The 22,448-nt window shown below is 46.1% G+C and overlaps 1 protein-coding gene across 2 annotated transcripts in view; it reads left to right on the top strand.

The window, feature by feature from the left end:
- The window catches only part of LOC141088981 (uncharacterized), an 82,676-nt gene that overhangs the window by 28,660 nt on the left and 31,568 nt on the right, over nt 1-22,448 (top strand). The gene's annotated exons all lie outside the window — the stretch shown is intronic.

The raw sequence follows: 22,448 nt of genomic DNA, 5'->3' as shown, positions 1-22,448 counted from the left end.
AACTTGTATGGTTTTTATCTTTATATCGGCCGCCGTCTGATTCCTATCCACTTGTTCAAGGTGTCTCCATGTCCTATTATCCTATGGCATTAACATGATGTATACCCCCAATGCCCTTTGGATATACTTACTCTGTATATATTGTATATATTGTGTATATTTTTATATTTTTCAATCACTGTATGATTCTTATTATACATTCTTTTTGTTTTCAGCGACTTTGTGATAAAGGCTGTTGTTAGGCCGAAACGTCAGCTGTCGCTTCATCACCGTTAAATGAATAATAAAAAAGTTCACTTTGAGCATATTCCACGTGTGCAGTGATTCTATATTGAACTTATGTTTATGGGACCACTGGTTCCTTCTCACTAGCACCGTATACTCAAATCTCTGGTCGAGTGCTAACCATCTCTAAGTATCCATTCAGTCCAGAGTGTGTCTGTCCCTTTAAGTAATACTGAATTTTGAGTAGCTTCTCTATCTCTACACTACAACTCACTCTCTAATTGGCCCGCTACATGTGAGCTGTAATTCTCCAATTGAAGTCACCTCCATTTTACATGCAATGCATTTCTCATTTGCTGTGTTCTGGCACCATCTAATGGTAAAAGTGTACAATGACTCATAATTATTGTTTTGTAAGGATCTAAGATGTGAATTTGGTCTCCTATTGGCCAGCTCCTAGTCACATGGTTAATAGGAGGAGCTGTTTTTCCAGGCAAGTCTAGAATGTTTTGGAGTCTGAGGGATGTCTTCAGGGAGAGCAGAACACACGAGCAGGCTGTTTTTACCTCAAGATCTCCTGCAGGGCTAAGAGCCTGGATTCCCTCTAACCTGTACAGAAATCATTCTAAAGTCTTTATGACTGGATTCACCCCATCTAAAGTATTTCTGACTGGATTCACCACTGTTTCTACATTCACCTATAAGTACTTGTGAATGTGCTGTGACACACTGTGGAGATAACCCCAAGTACAGGTCTGTAACCTCTAATTGCTTCATCTACCTCCTTCTGTAAAATACCAAAAGACACTGTCCAGTGCTCTTAAAGTTCCAGATCCCAATCACATCTCAGCATCTAAGTGTGAACTGTAATTGCCGTGGACTACCCATGAGAGACTGTTCCTTATTTGTTCCAAGTTATAATTCCCGTTCCTGCTGAAGTAAAAGCAACTGTTTTCCCCGATACCGGTGTGTGTCATAATTCCTTCGGCTGCCGACACCGTGTGGGGGGGATAGCAGGGAGCGTTCGGCCCGGTCATTACAAACTCACCTGCTGATTTATTATGGAACAGCATAAACCATAGAGGTCAGTAAAGTAAACATGGCCTTTCTGGCATAACGGCAAAACGAAAGATAAATCACGGCAATTCCTTATATCTGAAGGGTTGGCTCTCTCAGACCACCATATGTCTTCAGCTCCTCCTGGAGCCACGTCTGGAGACTCTGCTCTCCAAAACACAATACAAAGAGAAAAAACAGTGGCTGAACATTTAACTTCCCAGCCACATCCTTGGGGTGGAGATATGGTGAATAGACGTTCCACCCATCTCTGACCTACTCACTTAAAACCCAGTCCCTTATCATGGCTGGTAAAGCCCACTAGCACATAGCATGCTGGAGAGAAACATGGGTTTCAGATCACAGAAGAAAGCAATCTTTGTGACACATCTTCCCTCACATACAGTTCCAGTGACCCTGTCACAATATATATACAGTATATATATATATATATATATATATATATATATATATATATAGTCTATGATTTTGTTCGAGGGGCCTAGACACACTTCTTGCACAGGGGCCCCAACCTGTCGGTGTTTGCCTTTGTTACATATGTGCATGAAAGTCTGTGGAATCCTGGGTGACTATAAATAGCTGGCAAATAAGCACTTGATAATAGAGATGATTTGTGAATATTTGTCTTGTTAATGGTTCAACGATGATGATGAGTGGATTCCTATTATGGAGCAGTATTTCCTATATTTACCATAATAAAAACAAGCCCGAAAACCATATATTGAGGAAATATGGCATCACCTCATGATCCTAACTTTTCCTGCTCATACTGTATATATTTATTAGCAGCCATAGAGCATGGAACTACAGCCAAAGAGACATCAGTAACAGAGGGAAACACATTCAGAAAACTATTTTTATTCTTGTACATGAAAATGCTTTGATTTTTAGGCCAGAGATTAATGTCCTTGTATGATTCAAGTCTTGAAATCTGTCAACTGTTTAGTAACATCCAGCAGTCACTGCATTATATTTTGCATTGTATGCATATTGTTGTAATTAGAATTGTATAAAAGACAAGACTATGTACGGGGAAAGGTTTATCATTACCACTATTGATGGATGGCAGCTATTCACACTGTGCAGGGCTTATTTTAACGCAAACTATTTGTCATTATTCTTCATTGAAGCCAGTGGAACTCTCGAGCAGGATCCCTTTACACTGTTCTTCAAAAGAAAAGACAGTCGTTACCAGCAGGCTATGCCGTGAGTGAGTCACCCTGGAGAATCCTTAGGCTCTGTGCACACGCTGCGGATTCACCCGCGGATTTGTATCTGCGGATCCGCAGGTAAATTGACCTGCGGTTTTACCTGCAGATTGGCCAGCGGTTTTCCCCTGCGGTTTGACACCTGGACAATGGAATAGGTGGCAAACCGCAGCAGAATCCGCAGAAAGAATTGACATGTCAATTCTTTCTGCAGATTCAAAACCGCAGCTTTTCCGCAGTTGAAAATCCGCAGCATGTGCACAGCAGATTGTAAATCACATAGACTTACATTGTACTGTACACTGTCTGTAGAACTGCTGCAGATCCGCAGCGGATCCGCAGCGAAAACCTCAGTGTGTGCACATAGCCTTAAGCATGTTTACAATGTAGCTTAAGTCAACATCTCTCTATCTATCTAACTATCTATCTCATATCTATCTAAATAGAAAAAAACAGATAGCAGCACAAACTTCAGCAGATTTGGGGTGCATCTATCTGTCTATCTATATCATAGCATAAAAAAACTGCATAAAAAAACTGCATAAAAAAACTGCATAAAAAAACTGAAGTTTGAACTGAGAAAATAAATTAATGTGTATGCACAATGTAAGTGTATATTAACACATGACCATTAACCAGAGAAAGCAAAAAACACAAAGTAAAAAATATACTGCAAATAATGCATAAAGGTAATAATAATAATAAGGGTATTTAGTAAACATAATTTTGGTCAAAATAATGTACAAGCCATCCTGCCACGTCACGGCAACCCTTGCGGGACAGTCCCTACTCTAGTATTTAAAACCTTTTCACTTGCCAAGTGACGTGAATGTGAACAAAGATCGAGGGACTGACCCACGAGTAAAAGCATGGGCCAGACTGGATGGCTTTCCCAGCTCAGAAAGAGGGCGGTCACACCCCTATATGCACTGAATGCACAATGAAATGGATAAAAAAGATTAAAAAAAAAAAAAAACAAGAAAAAAAAAAACAAGAAAAAAAAACCTGAAGTCTGAACTGAGAAAATAAATTAATGTGTATGCACAATGTAAGTGCATATTAACACATGACCATTAACCAGAGAAAACAAAAAGCAAAAAACACAAAAAGTAAAAAATAAACTGCAAATAATGCATAAAGGTAATAATAAAAATGAGGGTATTTAGTAAACATAATTTTGATCAAAATAATGTACAAGCCATCCCGCCACGTCACGGCAACCCTTGTGGGACAATCCCACTCTAGTATTTAAAACCTTTTCACATGACAGCGTGATGGATTACTATGCAGCTGTCAAGTTCAGGTCAGGAGACATCCTGGCCAGGGCAAGTTTTACGATCCGGTTCTCGGACGAAAACTTCACCAGTGTGTCTCTGCCCTTAGGCTGGAGTCACACTGCCGAATTTCTCCTGCGATAATCGCATCGCATAGCACGGACTGGCCGGCACCTCTCCTGACCTGAGGATGACAGCGTGATGGATTACCATGCAGCTGTCAAGCTCAGGTCAGGAGAGCAGACAGTCAGTGCGAGTTTTACGATGCGATTTTCGGACGAAAAATACGCCAGTGTGTCTCTGCCTTTACCTAGACATCGGAGAGTGAGAGCACAGCATGCGTACCGCTGGATTTGTTTGTCTTTTTGTCTCTGTTTGTCTTTTAATCTCTGTTTGTGTAAGTCATTCATATTCTACTTTTTACAATAGCGACTGTTATATAGCTATTGTTTCAGCTTCCATTTTTTTAAGGAAAATATTGTAATTTGCAAAGAAATATTGTCTGTGGTAAACTTAAGAAATTTTGCAAGTTAAGGTTACACAGTTGTAACAAAAATTAAAGGAACTGTCTATCAGAAAAAAATCTGCACCTCTTCCTACACTCCTTCCTGACAGACTTTGTTGATAGGGATGCAGTGGGGACATCTGGCTTACAATATATGACCACTGGCCTCAGCAGTCTTGTGACATCTACCTTGGCTTGACCACTCAGGCCAGTGATTGGCTGCAGCAGTCATGCGCTGTAGATGTGACACCTCCACTACAGTCCTGTCAGCAAAGAACCCTGTGGAGAAATGGAGAGGAACATCAATTAATTCTTAATATATGTAAATGGACATAGGAGGACTCTAGCACTGACCGAAAAGTGTGTCTTGCTGGATTGCTGCTCCAGAAAGCTAATATTAAGAGCATAGTAGAGCTGATAGGTTTGGTGTGGATGGTCTAAATGTGAAACCTGTCCAATGGAGATCACTGCACGCTGTGAGGATTCTCCAGAATTGGGAGTGAATGGTCATACATCCAGCTGTAGGAGTCAGCCAGGACAGTAGTCGTGGCTGAGCTTAATTGGCTTGGTATGACCTGGCCTCCTTCTACATAAGAAGGTTGACTTTCATTCTGCATGGCACAATCTGTACTCACGGTGCTGGTAGAGTCCACTCCTTCCAGATGGAGTCCTGCAGCCACAGATTCCAGTTGAATAAACATACAGTCCAGCACTAATCTTAACTGAACAACTTTTATTGCTTCAGGGCACAGCAGATTCAGTTCTGACATGGCATTTCATTCACAGTTTACGCAGCACATCCCTTCGTCTTTCCCTTCTCTCTTCCCTGAGTCACTTAACGATTGTTACAGGACGGCACATCCCAGACAGCCACTCAGAGTCCTCCACGTTCAGCATCACCTCAGTAAAGCGCTCCCCTGCCCGTTTTGCCCCGGTCAGGAGAGATTCAGCCCAGGAGGTGATCTGCCACATTTTGAGCGACCCTTCTGCACACTGCTGCTGTGACCTTTTCTGTGCTCTCTCTGCTTTCTTCTTTTTAGTGTTGCTGCTCTGCCTGTGGGAGCTGCTGCCGCACGTTCTTCTCTCCTCGACCCTGGATAGCTGGGCACGTACTTAAACGTTGCGGGGTATCTATTTCTTTCCAAGGGCACTTAAGCCCGTCTGAGCCCTATGGGTGCTCAGCTACTGCTGATTCAATCCAGGAAGATCCCTTCCTCTAACCTATGTGACCCCTCCTACATTAACTATCTACACTACTGCTAAGCCTAAATCCTATATAATACTCTATCTCCATCTAGTGGCCATTTACTAATACTGCACTCTCCCTGTATACACACACATATAAGAACAAATAAATAAATAAATATACATAGCAACATTAAATATACATTATATACATTTTACATCGGGACATGCTTAGGGGTTCAGAACAACTTCCCCAACCCTACTACACGGCTACATTCCGACTACACTTATCTGGCCTCGCTCGATACACTTGCATTGAACAGGGGTGCGGCTATTGTGACCACATGTATGCAAATCCCATACTTGTAGCCAGTGTCGCACTGGAGCACCTTGGGCCCACCAGAGAAAATCCATTCTTGGGGTGTTATGAGCTTGCGGAACGCACCAAATAATATAGGATGGTATAGAGGTGCGTTCGCAGCCCGTGGTCCACTGTGCAGAGGTGTTAACTGCTGCTTAGTAATGGCGAAGCACTAACTAGACATCGGCAGGATAACTGCTGACCCGGTCTGTACAGGAGCGATCTCAGTTACCTCACTGAGCTGCTGGGACGAGTGCGAGAGCCTGTTTATCCTCACAGGACAGCGTTAGTGCTAAGACACAGGACTCTGCCCAAAGGACAAAAGGTTAGAGCCCCTCTAGTTCCACTAGCGCTCAGCACCGCAGCAGCGATGTATGGACAGACACTAATAGAATGCTGTGACCTGTTAGTAGTCACAGGGTGCAGCTGCACTTAGCTTACCGCACTATATGTGTACAGAGCAACTCTGGCGGACGTCACTAACCAGCCTAAGCTTGGGACTGGAAAGCGTATAGGACACGCACGACGCCGCTCTAACAGATGCTGCAGTACCTGCAGTAGCGTAGTGCCTAATGTAGAGTGATGCATTCTGGCGCTAGCATGTGAGAGGTGTTGGAAGCACCGTGGCGCTAGGCAGTGCCACAACTAGGCGCTGACTCTAAACCCTAAACCCTACCAACATGCGTATCAAAGGGAAGGGTGTTGTGAGTTCATTTTCCCCTTCATTACTGAGGCCCGAGGAACTCCCTCTTCTGGTAAAGAAAGGTAGTGAGCCTGATTATCAAACACCTGAGGCTGATGATGATGACTGGCTGAGTGGAGTTACTGACTGGATATAAGGCTGCCGACGCCCTTCTGCCCTGCGGGTGATTTCTCTGTGGGATCCTTGGAGACCAGTCTGAATTCCTGCTCCTCTAAAGCTAAGTTTGCTGCTCGGCCTTTTGCTTTGGTGCTTTGACTTTGTTTTGCTTTGTTTTTCTGGATTTCTGCCATTCCCTGCTGGGGTGTGCTGAATTCATTTAGCTCTGTCTTCTGAAAATACCTGAGTGCTGATTTAGTTTTTGAAGCCTAGCTGCTTCAGGGCCTTTTTCATATCAGCTTGTTGGCTTATGTCTTTGATAGGGTTTTGGCAGATTGCAGACAGCAGCCTTCCTGTCCTTTCCTATCTAGGTAGTTTTGGGCCCCGTCTTTGCTCAGTCTATCTTTCTGTCTGTGTTGGTGTTTTCATCTTGCTTCACCGTCATTATATGTTGGGGGCTGCCTATTGCTTTGGGGTCTGCTCTGGGGCAGTTTAGATTTCCCCTTTCTTTCTTTAGGCCTATGTAATTCTCCGGCTGTGATCGAGGGGTCTAGGGCATCGTAGGAACCCCCCACGGCTACTGCTAGTTGTGTTGATAGGTTCAGGGGTCTGCAATCTGATAGTTGCTAACTTCTCTGGTTTTCTGGACTTAGCTTGTATTTCTGCTTTTGCCTCCTACGGTGACTCATTCATAACAGAATCACCCGCCATACCGCAGATCCTAGGGTACTCAATAGCAGGAAAGAATTGTAAAAAAAAAAAAAGTGTGTATATTTTTTCCTCTATATCTCTGAGGCCGTAGGGGGAATTTTTTTTTCTCTCAATGGAGATAAAGCAATTGTCTGATCGTGTGGAGCAGCTCGCTGCGGAAGTGCGGGAATTTCAGCCTACCTTGCTCATTCACATGCTGCTGAACCAAAGATTCCTACACCTGATGTATTTTTTGGGGATCGGTCTAAATTTTTGAATTTCAAAAATAATTGTAAATTATTTTTTGCTTTGAAGCCTAACTCGTCAGGGAGCTCCGCACAGCAGGTTAAAATTGTCATCTCTTTGCTGTCACGGGGGCTTAGTTCAACTAAGGCTGAAATACCCGGGGCCCCTGTGGTGTCCCTTTTACTAGGGGAAACCCTGTCTGACCCTCAACCCAGGGTTTTTGCTGAAGGTGCAAATGCCTGAGCCTCCGACCTTTCCTTATCTCCTGCTCAGCCCTGCACTTAACCCTCCACCCTCCACCCAGTGAGGAGTCACACCACCAAAGCTCCCACACAAATAAGACAGACAGGGAGAACTTAAACTGCACTGCGCCGCACACACACAGGAATAAACAGTAATGTGAACAGGGCACAACTAAACACAAATATGGGAAGGAGAAAGGATAACGACGGATCATACGACACCAGATATGAATCTCTCTCTCTTGAACACCTCCACTCCAGACCGGAACCACTTGGTATGAAACACAAGCTATAATCGGCGACGCCCATATGCCAGTATGACTATTTAAAGACCGTGGGCGTGACTAACCTTCCAACCTGGTCTCCAGCAGGATTAACCCCCGAGAGCCTAAAGATCAAACCGGCGCCACTGAGGCTATAGTGGCTGGAGGTGGAACTACCTCTGCCTGCCGGATGCTGTGGTGTGAACAGCGTCCGACATGACAGTACCCCGTCTTCTACGAGGGACCCCAGGGCCCTCAAGACTCATAGGACCCGGCTTGTCCGGATGACGACGGTGAAAAGAACTGACCAGCCGATCCGCATGTATGTCTGAGGCTGGAACCCAAGACCTCTCCTCTGGACCATACCCCCGCCAGTGCACCAAATGCTGAAGAGTACGGCGTACTACTCGAGAGTCCACCACCTTGGCGACCTCGAACTCTAACTCGCCATCCACCATGACTGGAGGTGGCATCGGCGTCGTGTCCACCAAGCCTACCACCTTTTTCAATAAAGCCCTGTGAAAAACGTTATGTATTCTGTACACCGCAGGAAGTTCCAACCGATAAGCCACTGGGTTAATGATGGCAGAAATCCTAAAAGGCCCAATAAACCTTGGACCCAGTTTTAAAGATGGGATTTTGAGTTTTATGTTCTTCGTAGCTAACCACACCCATTCACCCACACACAGGTCCGGACCTGGCACGCGTCTACTGTCAGCCACCCGTTTGTACCTGGCACTCATGCTCAACAAACGCTGTTTCACCCGCCTCCAGACTGATGACAATTGGGCTCCTAGCTGATCCTCCTCCGGGACACCCCCGGAGTCACCCTGACGTAAGGTACAAAACTGAGGATGTTGACCGTACACACAAAAGAATGGAGACTCTCCTGATGACTCTTGGCGGTGATTATTTAATGCGAATTCGGCCAGAGGAAGGAAAGTAGACCACTCCTCCTGGTTGTCGGACACAAAGCATCGTAAATACTGTTCTAGATTTTGGTTCATGCGCTCAGTTTGTCCATTAGACTGTGGATGAAACGCCGATGAATGTGACAACTTGATCCCCAACCTAGAGCAAAAAGCTTTCCAAAACCTCGCCACAAATTGCGTACCCCTATCAGATACTATGTCAGACGGTACTCCGTGGAGTCTGACCACCTCCTTCACAAATACCTGAGCCAACGTCTTAGCATTGGGCAAAGAGGACAACGCTACAAAATGCGCCATCTTTGAAAAACGGTCAACCACCATCAGGATGACCGTGTTCCCTGCCGAGGCTGGCAAGTCAGTGATAAAATCCATGGAGATTTCTGTCCATGGCCTATTGGGTACCCCCAGAGGCTGTAGCGTGCCAGCAGGACGGGTTTGGGGTGACTTAGCCCTAGCGCACGTGATGCAAGCTGCCACGTACGAGACCACGTCCTGCCGGATTTTGGGCCACCAGAAACGACGCGATACCAGCTCTAAGGTGCCCTTCACCCCTGGGTGACCAGCCAGTACCGAATCGTGGTGTTCCTTCAACACCTTAGGCCGAAGATGCAGGGGTACAAATGATTTGTTGGCGGGAAGTCCTGGTGGTACCTCCTCTTGGGCCTCGGCAATCTCCGCCTCTACCTCAGTCGTGAGAGCCGAGACCACTACCCCTTTCTGGAGGATGGGTACCGGCTCTTCCCGAGGTTCTCCCCCCGGAAAACACCTAGACAAAGCATCCGCCTTGGTGTTTTTAGCCCCGGGACGGTACGTCACAAGAAAATTGAAACGAGTAAAAAACAATGCCCAGCGAGCCTGCCTAGGAGACAGACGCTTGGCCGACTCCAGGTAGAGCAGATTCTTATGGTCGGTGATAACTGTGACCTGGTGAGCCGCCCCCTCCAAGAAGTGTCGCCATTCCTCAAAAGCCAGTTTGATGGCCAACAACTCCCTGTTGCCGATATCATAATTCCGTTCGGCCGACGACAGCTTCTTGGAGAAGTAGGCGCATGGATGCATCTCGCTCAAGGACGAGCCTTGAGACAGTACTGCCCCCACTCCCACCTCCGACGCATCAACCTCTACCACAAAAGGTTTAGACACGTCTGGTTGCACCAGAATGGGGGCTGAAGCAAAACTATTCTTCAGACGCTCAAATGCACGTATAGCCACCTCAGGCCAGTTCGCCAGATCGGCACCCTTCTTTGTCATGTCCGTGAGCGGTTTGGCGACAGTCGAAAAGTGTTTTATAAATTTCCTATAATAATTCGCAAACCCAAGGAACCGCTGGAGTGCTTTCAGACTCTCCGGCCTCTCCCATTGCAACACCGCTTGCACCTTAGCGGTGTCCATTTTAAAACCGGCTGCGGACACAATATATCCCAAAAAGGGCAACTCCTGGACAAAAAATAAACATTTTTCCAGCTTAGCATAGAGCTGGTTCTCCCGGAGCAACTGTAACACCTGCCTAACATGCTCCAAATGAGTGTCCCGATCGCTAGAATAAATGAGGATATCATCCAGGTATACAATCACAAATCTCCCCAGGACATGAGCAAATACATCATTAATAAAATGTTGGAAAACGGCAGGCGCGGTGGTCAACCCAAACGGCATAACCAGACTCTCAAAATGACCCTCAGGAGTGTTAAACGCCGTCTTCCACTCATCCCCCTGACGGACCCTTATGAGGTTATACGCCCCCCTGAGGTCCAGCTTGGAAAACCATTTCGCCCCCGCTACCTGGTTGAACAAATCCGGGATCAACGGCATTGGGTAGGGATCACGGATAGTAATCTGGTTTAACTCTCGGAAATCCAGACACGGGCGTAACCCCCCATCTTTCTTCTTAATGAAGAAAAACCCCGCGGCTACAGGCGAGGACGAAGGCCGGATGTGACCTTTGCTCAGACTCTCCGCAATGTAGTCTTTCAGAGCTTGTCTCTCAGGCCCAGAAATATTAAACATCCTGGCCTTAGGTAATTTGGCCCCGGGTTTTAACCTAATAGCACAGTCATAGGCTCTATGTGGAGGCAGTTCTGAGCAACCCTTCTCAGAGAAAACATCCGCGAAATCCTGCAAAGCCTCCGGCAGGCTGGGCGTCACGGCGGACACACAAGTGGCCAAGCAATTGTCTTGGCAGAAACCACTCCATTGTACTATGTCCTGAGTTTTCCAATCAATTACCGGGTTGTGCCTGGACAGCCATGGAAAACCCAGGACCATTTGAGCTGGGAGATTACGGAGGACCCTACATGTAACCGACTCAGAATGTAGGACCCCAATGTGGAGTTTCACCTCTGTCACAAACTCAGTAATCTCCCCTTGAGGGAGGGGAACAGCATTAATGGTCACCACCTGTATGGGGTGAGGAAGTTTTTCGATCTTAAACCCGGCGGTGTGTGCAAACTCCTCATCTATGAGATTGGTGGCGGAACCGCTATCCACAAACACTGATATAGGTAGCTCTCTGCCGGCGATAATAACCTTGGCAGGGAGCATACATTGAGATACCATCATGGAGGATATGCATGCGCTCAGTTGGGTCTCCTCCATACCCTCTGAGCTTAACAGTTTTCCGCCGGTGTGACCCTCTTAGGTAGTACCGGGCAAACGTTAACATAATGACCTCCTTTACCACAGTAGAAACATGCTCCGGGCTTCCGGAATCCCGGAGCGCGAGGCTGAACCTGTGCCACGCCAGCAATCTGCATAGGTTCAGGGGACTCATCTACTTCAACCACACCTGCACCTCTGTTTTCCCCCAGAGGTAGCGTCTCCTGTGCCCCCTGACGAAAACGGCGATCAATACGTATCACCAAACTCATGGCAGACTCCAATGATGCCGGAGTCTCATACATCAGGAGGGCTTGTTTCACCCTCCCTGATACCCCATGAATAAACTGGCTCCGCAGTGCTGGGTCATTCCACTGTGTGTCTACAGCCCAGCGGCGAAATTCCGAACAATAGTCTTCTGCCAAGCGCTCCCCCTGGCGGAGGGCGCGGATTTTAGATTCCGCTAGAGCCAGTCGGTCAGGATCATCGTAAATGAGCCCGAGGGCAGAAAAAACATTATCGACCGAATGAAATGTAGCAGAGTCAGCTGGTAAGGAAAATGCCCATGCTTGGGGGTCACCACTCAGTAATGACAACACCAGCCCTACTCGCTGGGCCTCATTACCTGAGGATATTGGCCTCATGCGGAAGTATAATTTGCAGGCCTCCCGAAATACGACAAATTTGCTGCGATCGCCTGAAAATCGTTCTGGCAGCGGAAACTTCGGCTCTGCACCGATACCTGCAGATGCCGTTTGCACCTTTGCTACTACCAGGCCCTGCTGCTGAACTGCCCCTTTCAACTCGGAGACCTGTATGGACAGCGCCGCCAACTGGCGGGTTATGGAATCTAATGGATCCATGGACTCCTGAAAAAATGTGGGCCGATTATAATGTCACGGGGGCTTAGTTCAACTAAGGCTGAAATACCCGGGGCCCCTGTGGTGTCCCTTTTACTAGGGGAAACCCTGTCTGACCCTCAACCCAGGGTTTTTGCTGAAGGTGCAAATGCCTGAGCCTCCGACCTTTCCTTATCTCCTGCTCAGCCCTGCACTTAACCCTCCACCCTCCACCCAGTGAGGAGTCACACCACCAAAGCTCCCACACAAATAAGACAGACAGGGAGAACTTAAACTGCACTGCGCCGCACACACACAGGAATAAACAGTAATGTGAACAGGGCACAACTAAACACAAATATGGGAAGGAGAAAGGATAACGACGGATCATACGACACCAGATATGAATCTCTCTCTCTTGAACACCTCCACTCCAGACCGGAACCACTTGGTATGAAACACAAGCTATAATCGGCGACGCCCATATGCCAGTATGACTATTTAAAGACCGTGGGCGTGACTAACCTTCCAACCTGGTCTCCAGCAGGATTAACCCCCGAGAGCCTGAAGATCAAACTGGCGCCACTGAGGCTATAGTGGCTGGAGGTGGAACTACCTCTGCCTGCCGGATGCTGTGGTGTCAACAGCGTCCGACATGACATTTGCTGCGTGGCGATCCCCAGGATTGGGCGTTTTGTTTGAAACCAGATGATCCTATTCTGACTAATGTGAACGCATTTTTTCAAGCTTTGGGGTTGTTGTATGACGAACCTAATGCCATTGATCAGGCTGAAAAGACCCTGCTGGCATTGAGCTAGGGTCGTGATTCTGCAGAATTGTACTGTCAAAAATTCCGAAAGTGGGCAGTACTTACTACCTGGAATGATAATGCCTTGGCTGCTCTCTTTCGGAAGGGGTTGTCAGAAGCCGTAAAAGATACTATGGTGGGATTTCCTGTTCCCTCTGGTCTTGACGATTCTATGTCATTAGCCATTCAGGTTGATCGGCGTTTGCGCGAACGCAAAGCTGCACGAGAGGTGTTGCCACCTGTTGAACAAATGTCTGAACCTATGCAATGTGATAGAGTTTTTTCCAGAGAGCAGCGTCAGGAGTTCAGAAGGCGTAATAAGTTGTGTTTTTTCTGTGGAGATGCCTCGCATATTATTTCTGTGTGTCCTAAACGAGAGAAACGCTTTGCACACACGTTTTCTGTTGGGGGTGTTCAACCTAAGTTTCTTCTGGCTATTACTCTGATCTGCTCCCTGTCCACATTTTCCGCCAAGGCTTTTGTGGATTCGGGAGCAGCCCTAAACCTAATGGACTTGGATTTTGCTAAACGTTGTGGATTTCCGATGACACCTCTGCAGACGCCTATCCCTTTGAGGGGGATTGATGCTACTCCTTTGGCTAAAAATAAACCCCAGTTTTGGACCCAGGTGGTAATGCGGGTCGCCCCAGACCATCAAGAAAATTGCAGATTTTTGGTGTTGCATAATCTGCATGATACTATTGTTCTGGGGTTTCCCTGGTTACAGATTCATAATCCAGTTTTGGATTGGAAATCTGTGTCTGTGGTGAGTTGGGGTTGTCGGTGTGCCTTTTGTGAGGCTCCGGTGTTTTCCACCTCTCCTCAGTCGCATGATGTTCCTGATTATTTGGCGGACTTTTATGATGTATTTAGTGAGAATGAGTCTGCGTCTCTGCCTCCTCATAGGAGTTATGACTGTGCAATTGAACTGAGCCCGGGGTGTAAATTTCCCAAGGGTCGGCTCTTCAATTTATCTGTACCCGAGCACGAGGCTATGCGATCCTATATTAAGGAGGCGTTGGAGAAGGGTCATATTAGACCATCCTCGTCACCCTTAGGTGCCGTTTTTTTTTGTGTAGCCAAAAAGGATGGATCATTAAGACCTTGTATTGATTATCGTGCCCTCAACAAAATTACTGTTAAATATCAGTATCCGTTACCCCTAATTTCTGATCTATTCTCCAGAGTTAAAGGTGCTTGCTGGTTTTCCAAGTTTGACCTCAGGGGGGCGTATAATCTTATTCGCATTAAGCATGGGGATGAATGGAAGACGGCGTTTAATACTCCGGAGGGACATTTTGAGTACCTGGTGATGCCTTTTGGGCTCACTAATGCCCCTTCTGTCTTCCAGTGCTTCATGAACGATATTTTCCGAGATTTTGTCGATAAATTTTTGATTATCTATCTGGATGATATTTTGATCTTCTCCAAGGATTGGGATTCTCATGTGGAACATATTCGGACTGTGTTCCGGATCTTGAGGGAGAATTCCCTGTATGTCAAAGGATCTAAATGCCTTTTTGGAGTACAGAGGATTTCTTTTTTGGGATTTATTTTGTCCCCGTCAACTATTGAAATGGACCCGGCCAAGGTACAGGCCATTCACGATTGGGTTCAGCCCACTTCTTTGAAGGCCCTCCAGAAGTTTTTGGGTTTTGCTAATTTTTATCGGAAATTTATAGCAAAATTTTCTAGTATTGCCAAGCCATTGACTGATTTGACTAAGAAGGGTGCTGATGTGTTAAATTGGTCTCCGGAGGCTGTTTCTTCCTTTCAGGAGCTGAAGAGAAGATTCACCTCCGCCCCGGTTTTGCGGCAACCTGATATCTCACTTCCATTCCAGGTAGAGGTGGATGCTTCTGAGATTGGTGCAGGAGCTGTTTTGTCCCAAAAGGATCCTGTAACATCTAAAATGAATCCCTGTGCTTTCTTTTCCCGAAAGTTCTCTCCATCTGAACGTAACTATGATGTGGGGAATAGGGAACTGTTGGCCATGAAATGGGCATTTGAGGAGTGGAGACATTGGTTGGAGGGAGCCAAGCATCAAGTCGTGGTCCTCACTGACCACAAGAATTTGATTTACCTAGAGTCGGCTAAGCGCTTGAACCCTAGACAGGCTAGTTGGGCCTTGATTTTTACACGTTTTGATTTTGTGGTTTCTTTTCTTCCTGGAACAAAGAATGTCAAGGCAGACGCCCTCTCTAGGAGCTTCTTTGCTGATTCTCCTGTGGTGACCAAGCCTGCTACCATCTTAGGCGAAGGGGTAGTTCTTTCTGCCATCTCGCCCGATTTGAGACGTGCTCTGGAAGAGTTCCAGGAGGACAAACCTGAGCGTTGTCCCAGTGGAAAGTTGTATGCTCCTGACCAGTGGAAGAAGAGAGTGATGTCTGAAGTTCATTGCTCTGCTTTGGCTGGTCATCCAGGTATTTTTGGTACTAGAGATCTGGTGAGTCGGTTTTTTTGGTGGCCCTCCTTGTCTCGTGATGTCAGGAATTTTGTGCAGTCCTGTGGGACGTGTTCCCGGTCGAAATCGTGTTCTCGCTCTAGTGGGTTGTTGATGCCTTTGCCTGTCCCCAAGAGGCCATGGACCCATATTTCAATGGATTTCATCTCTGATATGCCTGTCTCTCAGAGGATGACTGTTATTTGGGTGATTTGTGATAGGTTCTCTAAGATGGTTCATCTTGTACCACTCCCTAAGTTGCCATCTTCCTCTGAGTTGGTGCCCCTGTTTTTACAACAGGTGGTTCGTTTGCACGGGATTCCTGAGAACATTGTATCTGACAGAGGAGTCCAGTTTGAGTCTAGATTTTGGAGAACTTTCTGTTCCAGGCTGGGAATTCAGTTGTCCTTCTCCTCTGCTTTTCACCCTCAGACCAATGGGCAGACAGAGAGAACAAACCAGACCTTGGAGTCATATTTGAGATGTTTTATTTCTGCTGATCAGGATGATTGGGTTTCATTTTTGCCCTTGGCCGAATTTGCTTTAAATAATAGAGCTAGTTCGGCCACTTTGATGTCACCTTTTTTTTGTAACTTTGGGTTTCATCCTCGATTTTCTTCAGGGCAGGTGGAGCCCTCTGCCTGCCCAGGTGTTGACACTGTGGTGGAGAGAATGCACCAGATCTGGGACCAAGTGGTGGATAAGTTATCTCTCTCCCAGGAAAAGGCCCAGCGGTTTTTCAACCGACATAGGACCATTGGTCCCCAGTTTAAGGTTGGTGATATGGTGTGGTTATCATCAAAAAATATTGCTATGAAGGTGGCTTCTCCTAAGTTTAAGCCTAGATTTATTGGAACTTACAAGATTGTGGAGATTATTAATCCGGTCTCTTTTCGTTTGGCTCTTCCTGTCACATTTAAAATCCATAATGTGTTCCATAAATCTTTGTTGAAGAGGTTTGTTGAACCTGTTGTTCCGGGGGTGGCACCTCCAGACCCTGTATTGGTTGAAGGTAACATGGAATATGAGGTAGAGAAAGTACTGGATTCCCGTCTGGCTAGACGGAGACTCCAGTATTTGGTTAAGTGGAAGGGTTATGGTCAGGAGGATAATTCCTGGGTCTCTGCTTCTGATATTCATGCCAAAAGATTGATGCGTGCCTTTCATCGGGCTCACCCTGATCACCCTGGTGGCGTAGTTGAGGGTTCGGTGACCCCTCCTCAAGGGGGAGGTACTGTTGTGAGTTCATTTTCCCCTTCATTACTGAGGCCCGAGGAACTCCCTCTTCTGGTAAAGAAAGGTAGTGAGCCTGATTATCAAACACCTGAGGCTGATTAAGATGACTGGCTGAGTGGAGTTACTGACTGGATATAAGGCTGCCGACGCCCTTCTGCCCTGTGGGTGATTTCTCTGTGGGATCCTTGGAGACCAGTCTGAATTCCTGCTCCTCTAAAGCTAAGTTTGCTGCTCGGCCTTTTGCTTTGGTGCTTTGACTTTGTTTTGCTTTGTTTTTCTGGATTTCTGCCATTCCCTGCTGGGGTGTGCTGAATTCATTTAGCTCTGTCTTCTGAAAATACCTGAGTGCTGATTTAGTTTTTGAAGCCTAGCTGCTTCAGGGCCTTTTTCATATCAGCTTGTTGGCTTATGTCTTTGATAGGGTTTTGGCAGATTGCAGACAGCAGCCTTCCTGTCCTTTCCTATCTAGGTAGTTTTGGGCCCCATCTTTGCTCAGTCTATCTTTCTGTCTGTGTTGGTGTTTTCATCTTGCTTCACCGTCATTATATGTTGGGGGCTGCCTATTGCTTTGGGGTCTGCTCTGTGGCAGTTTAGATTTCCCCTTTCTTTCTTTAGGCCTATGTAATTCTCCGGCTGTGATCGAGGGGTCTAGGGCATCGTAGGAACCCCCCACGGCTACTGCTAGTTGTGTTGATAGGTTCAGGGGTCTGCAATCTGATAGTTGCCAACTTCTCTGGTTTTCTGGACTTAGCTTGTATTTCTGCTTTTGCCTCCTACGGTGACTCATTCATAACAGAAGGGGTTTCATAATGAGTCATTCAGCGGTTCACAAACATCCATCATCACACACATCTCTACCAATTACTGTGTATACTAGCGCATGGCCTAGCGGCCATGCGAACCTTTTATAGCAGCGTCCTTCCGGGACCTTCCTGATGGTCCAATCCAAGCTGGAGAAGGACCTGAGCATGTGACCTCCAATGTCCAATGAGAGATCGTCCCACGGGCATGCTCAGTGGACCGAAAGGAGGACTTAGTCCCTGGAGTAGCTTGCTGCTGACCAACATGCATTGCTATAGCTGGACCAGAGATGGCAGCAGCAACCAAACCCACAGTGCTGGTCTGAGCAGAGCACCGGGATCGATGAGTCTGCTTAGCAGCCTCCTCTGCTGCCGGAGAGGAATGGGAGACCGCCAAAGGCAAGGCCTGGGATTCCTGCTGTGCAGCGACAGGAACCCGACACCTAACATGGGGCCCACTATGTAGCTAGATAGAAATAAATACAAGACCACCAATTTCATAGTAAAGCACGCTAATATCAGGTTATAATATAAGGTGGTACACATCTTAATTATGTAGCAGGGGTTGAGGTAGAATCATAGAGGGGTAGCCCCCTCATAGAATATAGGGTAGCCCCCTCATAGAATATAATGTAGCCCCCTCATAGAATATAATGTAGCCTCCCTCATAGAATATAATGTAGCCCCCTCATAGAATATAATGCAGCCTCCTCTCGTAGAACATAATGCAGCACCCCACAAAATATAATGCAACCCCCTCATAAGGTTTAATGCAGTCCCCACCATAGAATATAATGTAGCTTCTACAAAGTGTATAATGCAACCCCCCTCATGTAGTATAATGCAGCCCCCCAAGTATATAATGCAGCCCCCCATAGAGTATACTGTAGCCCCCTCATAAGGCATAATGCTGCCCCCTCATATAGTATGATGTAAGCCTCCAGAATATAATGTAGTCCCCTGAGAGAATAATGCAGCCCCCCATAGAGTATTCTGTAGCTCCCTCATATAGTAATATGTAGCCCCCCAGAATATAATGTAGTCCTCTGAGAGAATAATGCAGCCCCAACACAGAATTTAATGCAGCCCCCATAGAGTATGATGTAGCCCCCAGAATATAATGTAGCCCCCTGAGAATAATGCAGTCCCCTACAGAATATAATGTAGCCCCCTCATAAAATATAATACAGCCCCTCTCCACCCCCATCATTGTCCTCATCAATACCTCCATCATTGCCTTCTCCCCCACCACCCCATCACTGCCCATTCCACCACCTCAATCATTGCCTCCTCCCCACCATCATCATTGTCCATTTCATCACCTCCATAATTGCCTCCCCCACCACCATCAATGCCCATCACCTCCATCATTGTCTCCCCACCATCATCATTGCAAATTTCATCACCTCCATCATTGCCTCCCCACACCACCATCATTGCCCATCACCTCCATTATTGCCTCCCCCCACAACCATCATTGCCCATCACCTCCATCATTATCTCCCCCACCATCATTGCTCATCACCTCCATCTTTGCCTCCCCCCACCACCATCATTGCCCATCACCTCCATCATTGCCTCCCCCCACCAATATCATTGTCCTTCACCACCACCCCTCTCTCACTCACACTCACATACACACACACACAAAGCACCACATCAATCTCTCACACACACAAAGCACCACACCGCATAAACCATGCAGGCACACAGACACACAGCACAGCTCACCTCTCCGCAGCAGCATCATATCCCAGCAGCCTCTTCCTCGCCGGCAGCTTTCTGTCTGAGACAGCGCGCTGGATGATGATGTCATCAGCTGGGTTGTCTCAGACAGGAAGCACCAGGCAGGAAGTCGGGATGTGCTGCACTGTGTGTCTGTGCGCCTGCGTGTGTGTATGTGGTGCGGTGCTTTGTGTGTGTGTGTAGTGCAGTGGTGGGGCTTTACATGCGGGCAGTGTTAGCGAGAAATGGTATTCACGCCTCTACACGCCCATAGGGGTGTGGGGAAGCATGAATATTCATTTCGCTTCAGCAGCGGGGACAGGATCCTGTCTCCAGCTGCTGCTACGCTGGTACAGGGTGGGCCCCCTTGACTCAGGGGTCCCATAGCCACTGGCCCTTGGAGCAGTAGGGGTCCTAGGCAGCTGCTGGCCAGTATGCCAGCAGGTGTCGGTGCCTGGGCCCACCGGAGAATCTTCTAGTTCTCCAGTGGACCAGACCGAGCCTGCTTGTAGCCTCTCCCAACACTGGAATCAGAGAATTCACAAGTCCACAGTGACACAGAGTGACTGCAGACTTGTAGCCTAAGGATGGACACTCCAATTAACTTTAAGACAGACCTGTGGCAGTCCCAGAGAGGAGCATTGGGAAGGGAAAAGGCCTCTTCCTCACATGTAGTAAGTGCTGTTATTGCATGGGGAAGCCGTAGGCAACAGGCCTTTTTTATGTATTGCACCATATATTAATTGATTGGAAATCCTCCCCTTTAGTAAACTATTGCAGCCCCTCACTGTATTTCATATATTAATGAAATTTATCAAAATCAACAAAATGAATTTTCACCAGACTGCTGGTCAGCCGTGCGCTGCAGGTGCATAAATGTGATAAACGGCTTGGTACTAAGCACAGAGGGAAATGATTTCCATTATCATAAATTTTTACGTGCTTTTGTCGTGTGTGAAAATAATCAGAGATCAGAGGAAGACTACTGGAAAAGAAGCCATTACTGGCACACCACAATTAGCATTCTGTCACCAATCAGGAGTGTTGCAGAAGCCCTTAGTGCAGTATTTCCATCATATATTGCATCGTATATCACATTCTGATATAACTACCTGAGTGAGCTAAAGAATAAAAGAACCATGGTTCCATTTAGTCTTGCAGAGCCATGTTCTATTGATCCACTGTGCAGGGAAATGCAGCTCAGCTTTATTCAAGGTGTTTGGTGATATCTCCTTCTCAAGTCATTGCATCCAAAATGTCCGTGTCAGATATCACCTCCACTTTATAGACAGCAATGGAGTAAGCTTTTCCCCCAAGTCGAATGTTTGTGGGGTATATACAGGGCCAGACTGGGGTGCTTAGAGCCCACCAGTGAAATTGATTCTTTGGCCTACAGTTGAGCTACATGAAATATCACCTTAACCTTGATCACAAATGTGCCTATGTCTCTATACCATAATGAACTGGTTAGTTTTTTAAATAAATGTGTAGATTTTGACCTTCTCTGTACATTTACCTTTAAGAGCATTAAGTGTAGTGTGCCAAACAATCCTCATGTAGGAATTGAGTGGCACATTCCTACACAGGGTTCACCGGAGGATTCACCTGTTCCCTGGGGGCCAGTCCAAGCCTGGCCACAGTGAGACTGTGACGGCCCTTCTGCGGACAGGTTCATTGGGCACCAGAGTGGAGAAAAGACAGCACTAATTTACGAAAGAAAGACAGAAAGTATGGCATTGACTTTGTATGGTTACATTTTTACTTTGGACTGTAGAGTTTCTTTAAAGACAGCTATCACTCTTCACTTTGAGAACATAAAATAAACATTAATATAAATATGTGGCTTTTGCTGCGCCATTTCAGTGTTGTTACATTATAGGGTTGTTAGACACTGTACCTTGCTCAAAAAATATAAGAATTGTCATGAAAATCAGTAATAATAAATATATAAATTATTTAAAATACACTGTTAACACCTTTACCTTTTCAATATTTTTTTATAAATATAGCAGAAAGAGAGAGCTGGATGTAACAGAAAGAGAGAACTGTTACTGTCTGCCACCAGATTCCTTAGGAGGCAACTAGCCAAAAACCCTTGAGTGTTCGTGAAAGACTTGTATCAAGAATTGGCTGGCAGCAGGCACTGCGGCTTCGGTTTGCGCAGCAAGGTGCATACCAAATGCTGAATGTTTTCATGCCCAAAACTCAAGGATGTACATCTCTACTGACTGAGAGTCACAAAAAAGAAGGCTCAAACCATGTAAATAAACAAAATAAGTTTATGGATTCTGTCCTCTGGGAGTAGAAAACGGGCCTTTGAATCAGCAGTATGTCTGGAAGAGGAAGAATGAAGCTTATGATAAAAAGAACACCCTGCCTACAATGAAGCATGGCAGTGCTCAGTGATGCTGTGAGGCTGCTTTGCTTTCTCCGACACTGGAAACCTGTATATTGAGTGTAGAAGGCAAAATGGACTCAATCAGGTATCAGGAAATCTTAACAGAAAGCATCATGCCTTCTGGGAGGAAGATAAAGCTCAGGCATCATTGGACCTTCTGATGGGATAATGGTCTCAAGCATACCTTGAAGTCTACTACTGCTTGGTTTCAGAAAAAGTTATAGTTGCTTGATCTGAATCTCATAAAAAAAATCTTTCATAGAATTTGAAGAAGGCGGATGCAGCACCAAACTTCAAAATATTAGTGAAGTTCTCTAGAAATGCTGCCAGAAGATGACGTCTGGCTATGCATCATGTTGGCAGCAGGTCATCATAACAGCCAAAGGTGCCCTACTAAATATTAAAGATGATTGTCATAAAAGGTGGAATTTCTCAGACTGCAGTAGATTAAATGTGTTATATTAGTTGGGTTCAGCTATTTCAATTGTGTTTTTTTATTGGTCTATTGAAAATAGAAGAAAGTTTATTAATTTTCCTAACATTAATTTGCAATGGGGTTTAATAATTTTGATTTCAGCTCTGTCTAAAAGAAAAGTA

The sequence above is a fragment of the Dendrobates tinctorius genome, unplaced genomic scaffold (genome assembly GCF_039654945.1).
Source record: "Dendrobates tinctorius isolate UK_male_01 unplaced genomic scaffold, ASM3965494v1 ptg000043l, whole genome shotgun sequence".
Classification (NCBI taxonomy): domain Eukaryota; kingdom Metazoa; phylum Chordata; class Amphibia; order Anura; family Dendrobatidae; genus Dendrobates; species Dendrobates tinctorius.
The sequence above is the reverse complement of the archived record's forward strand: the minus strand, read 5'-3'. Positions and strand labels throughout refer to the sequence as shown.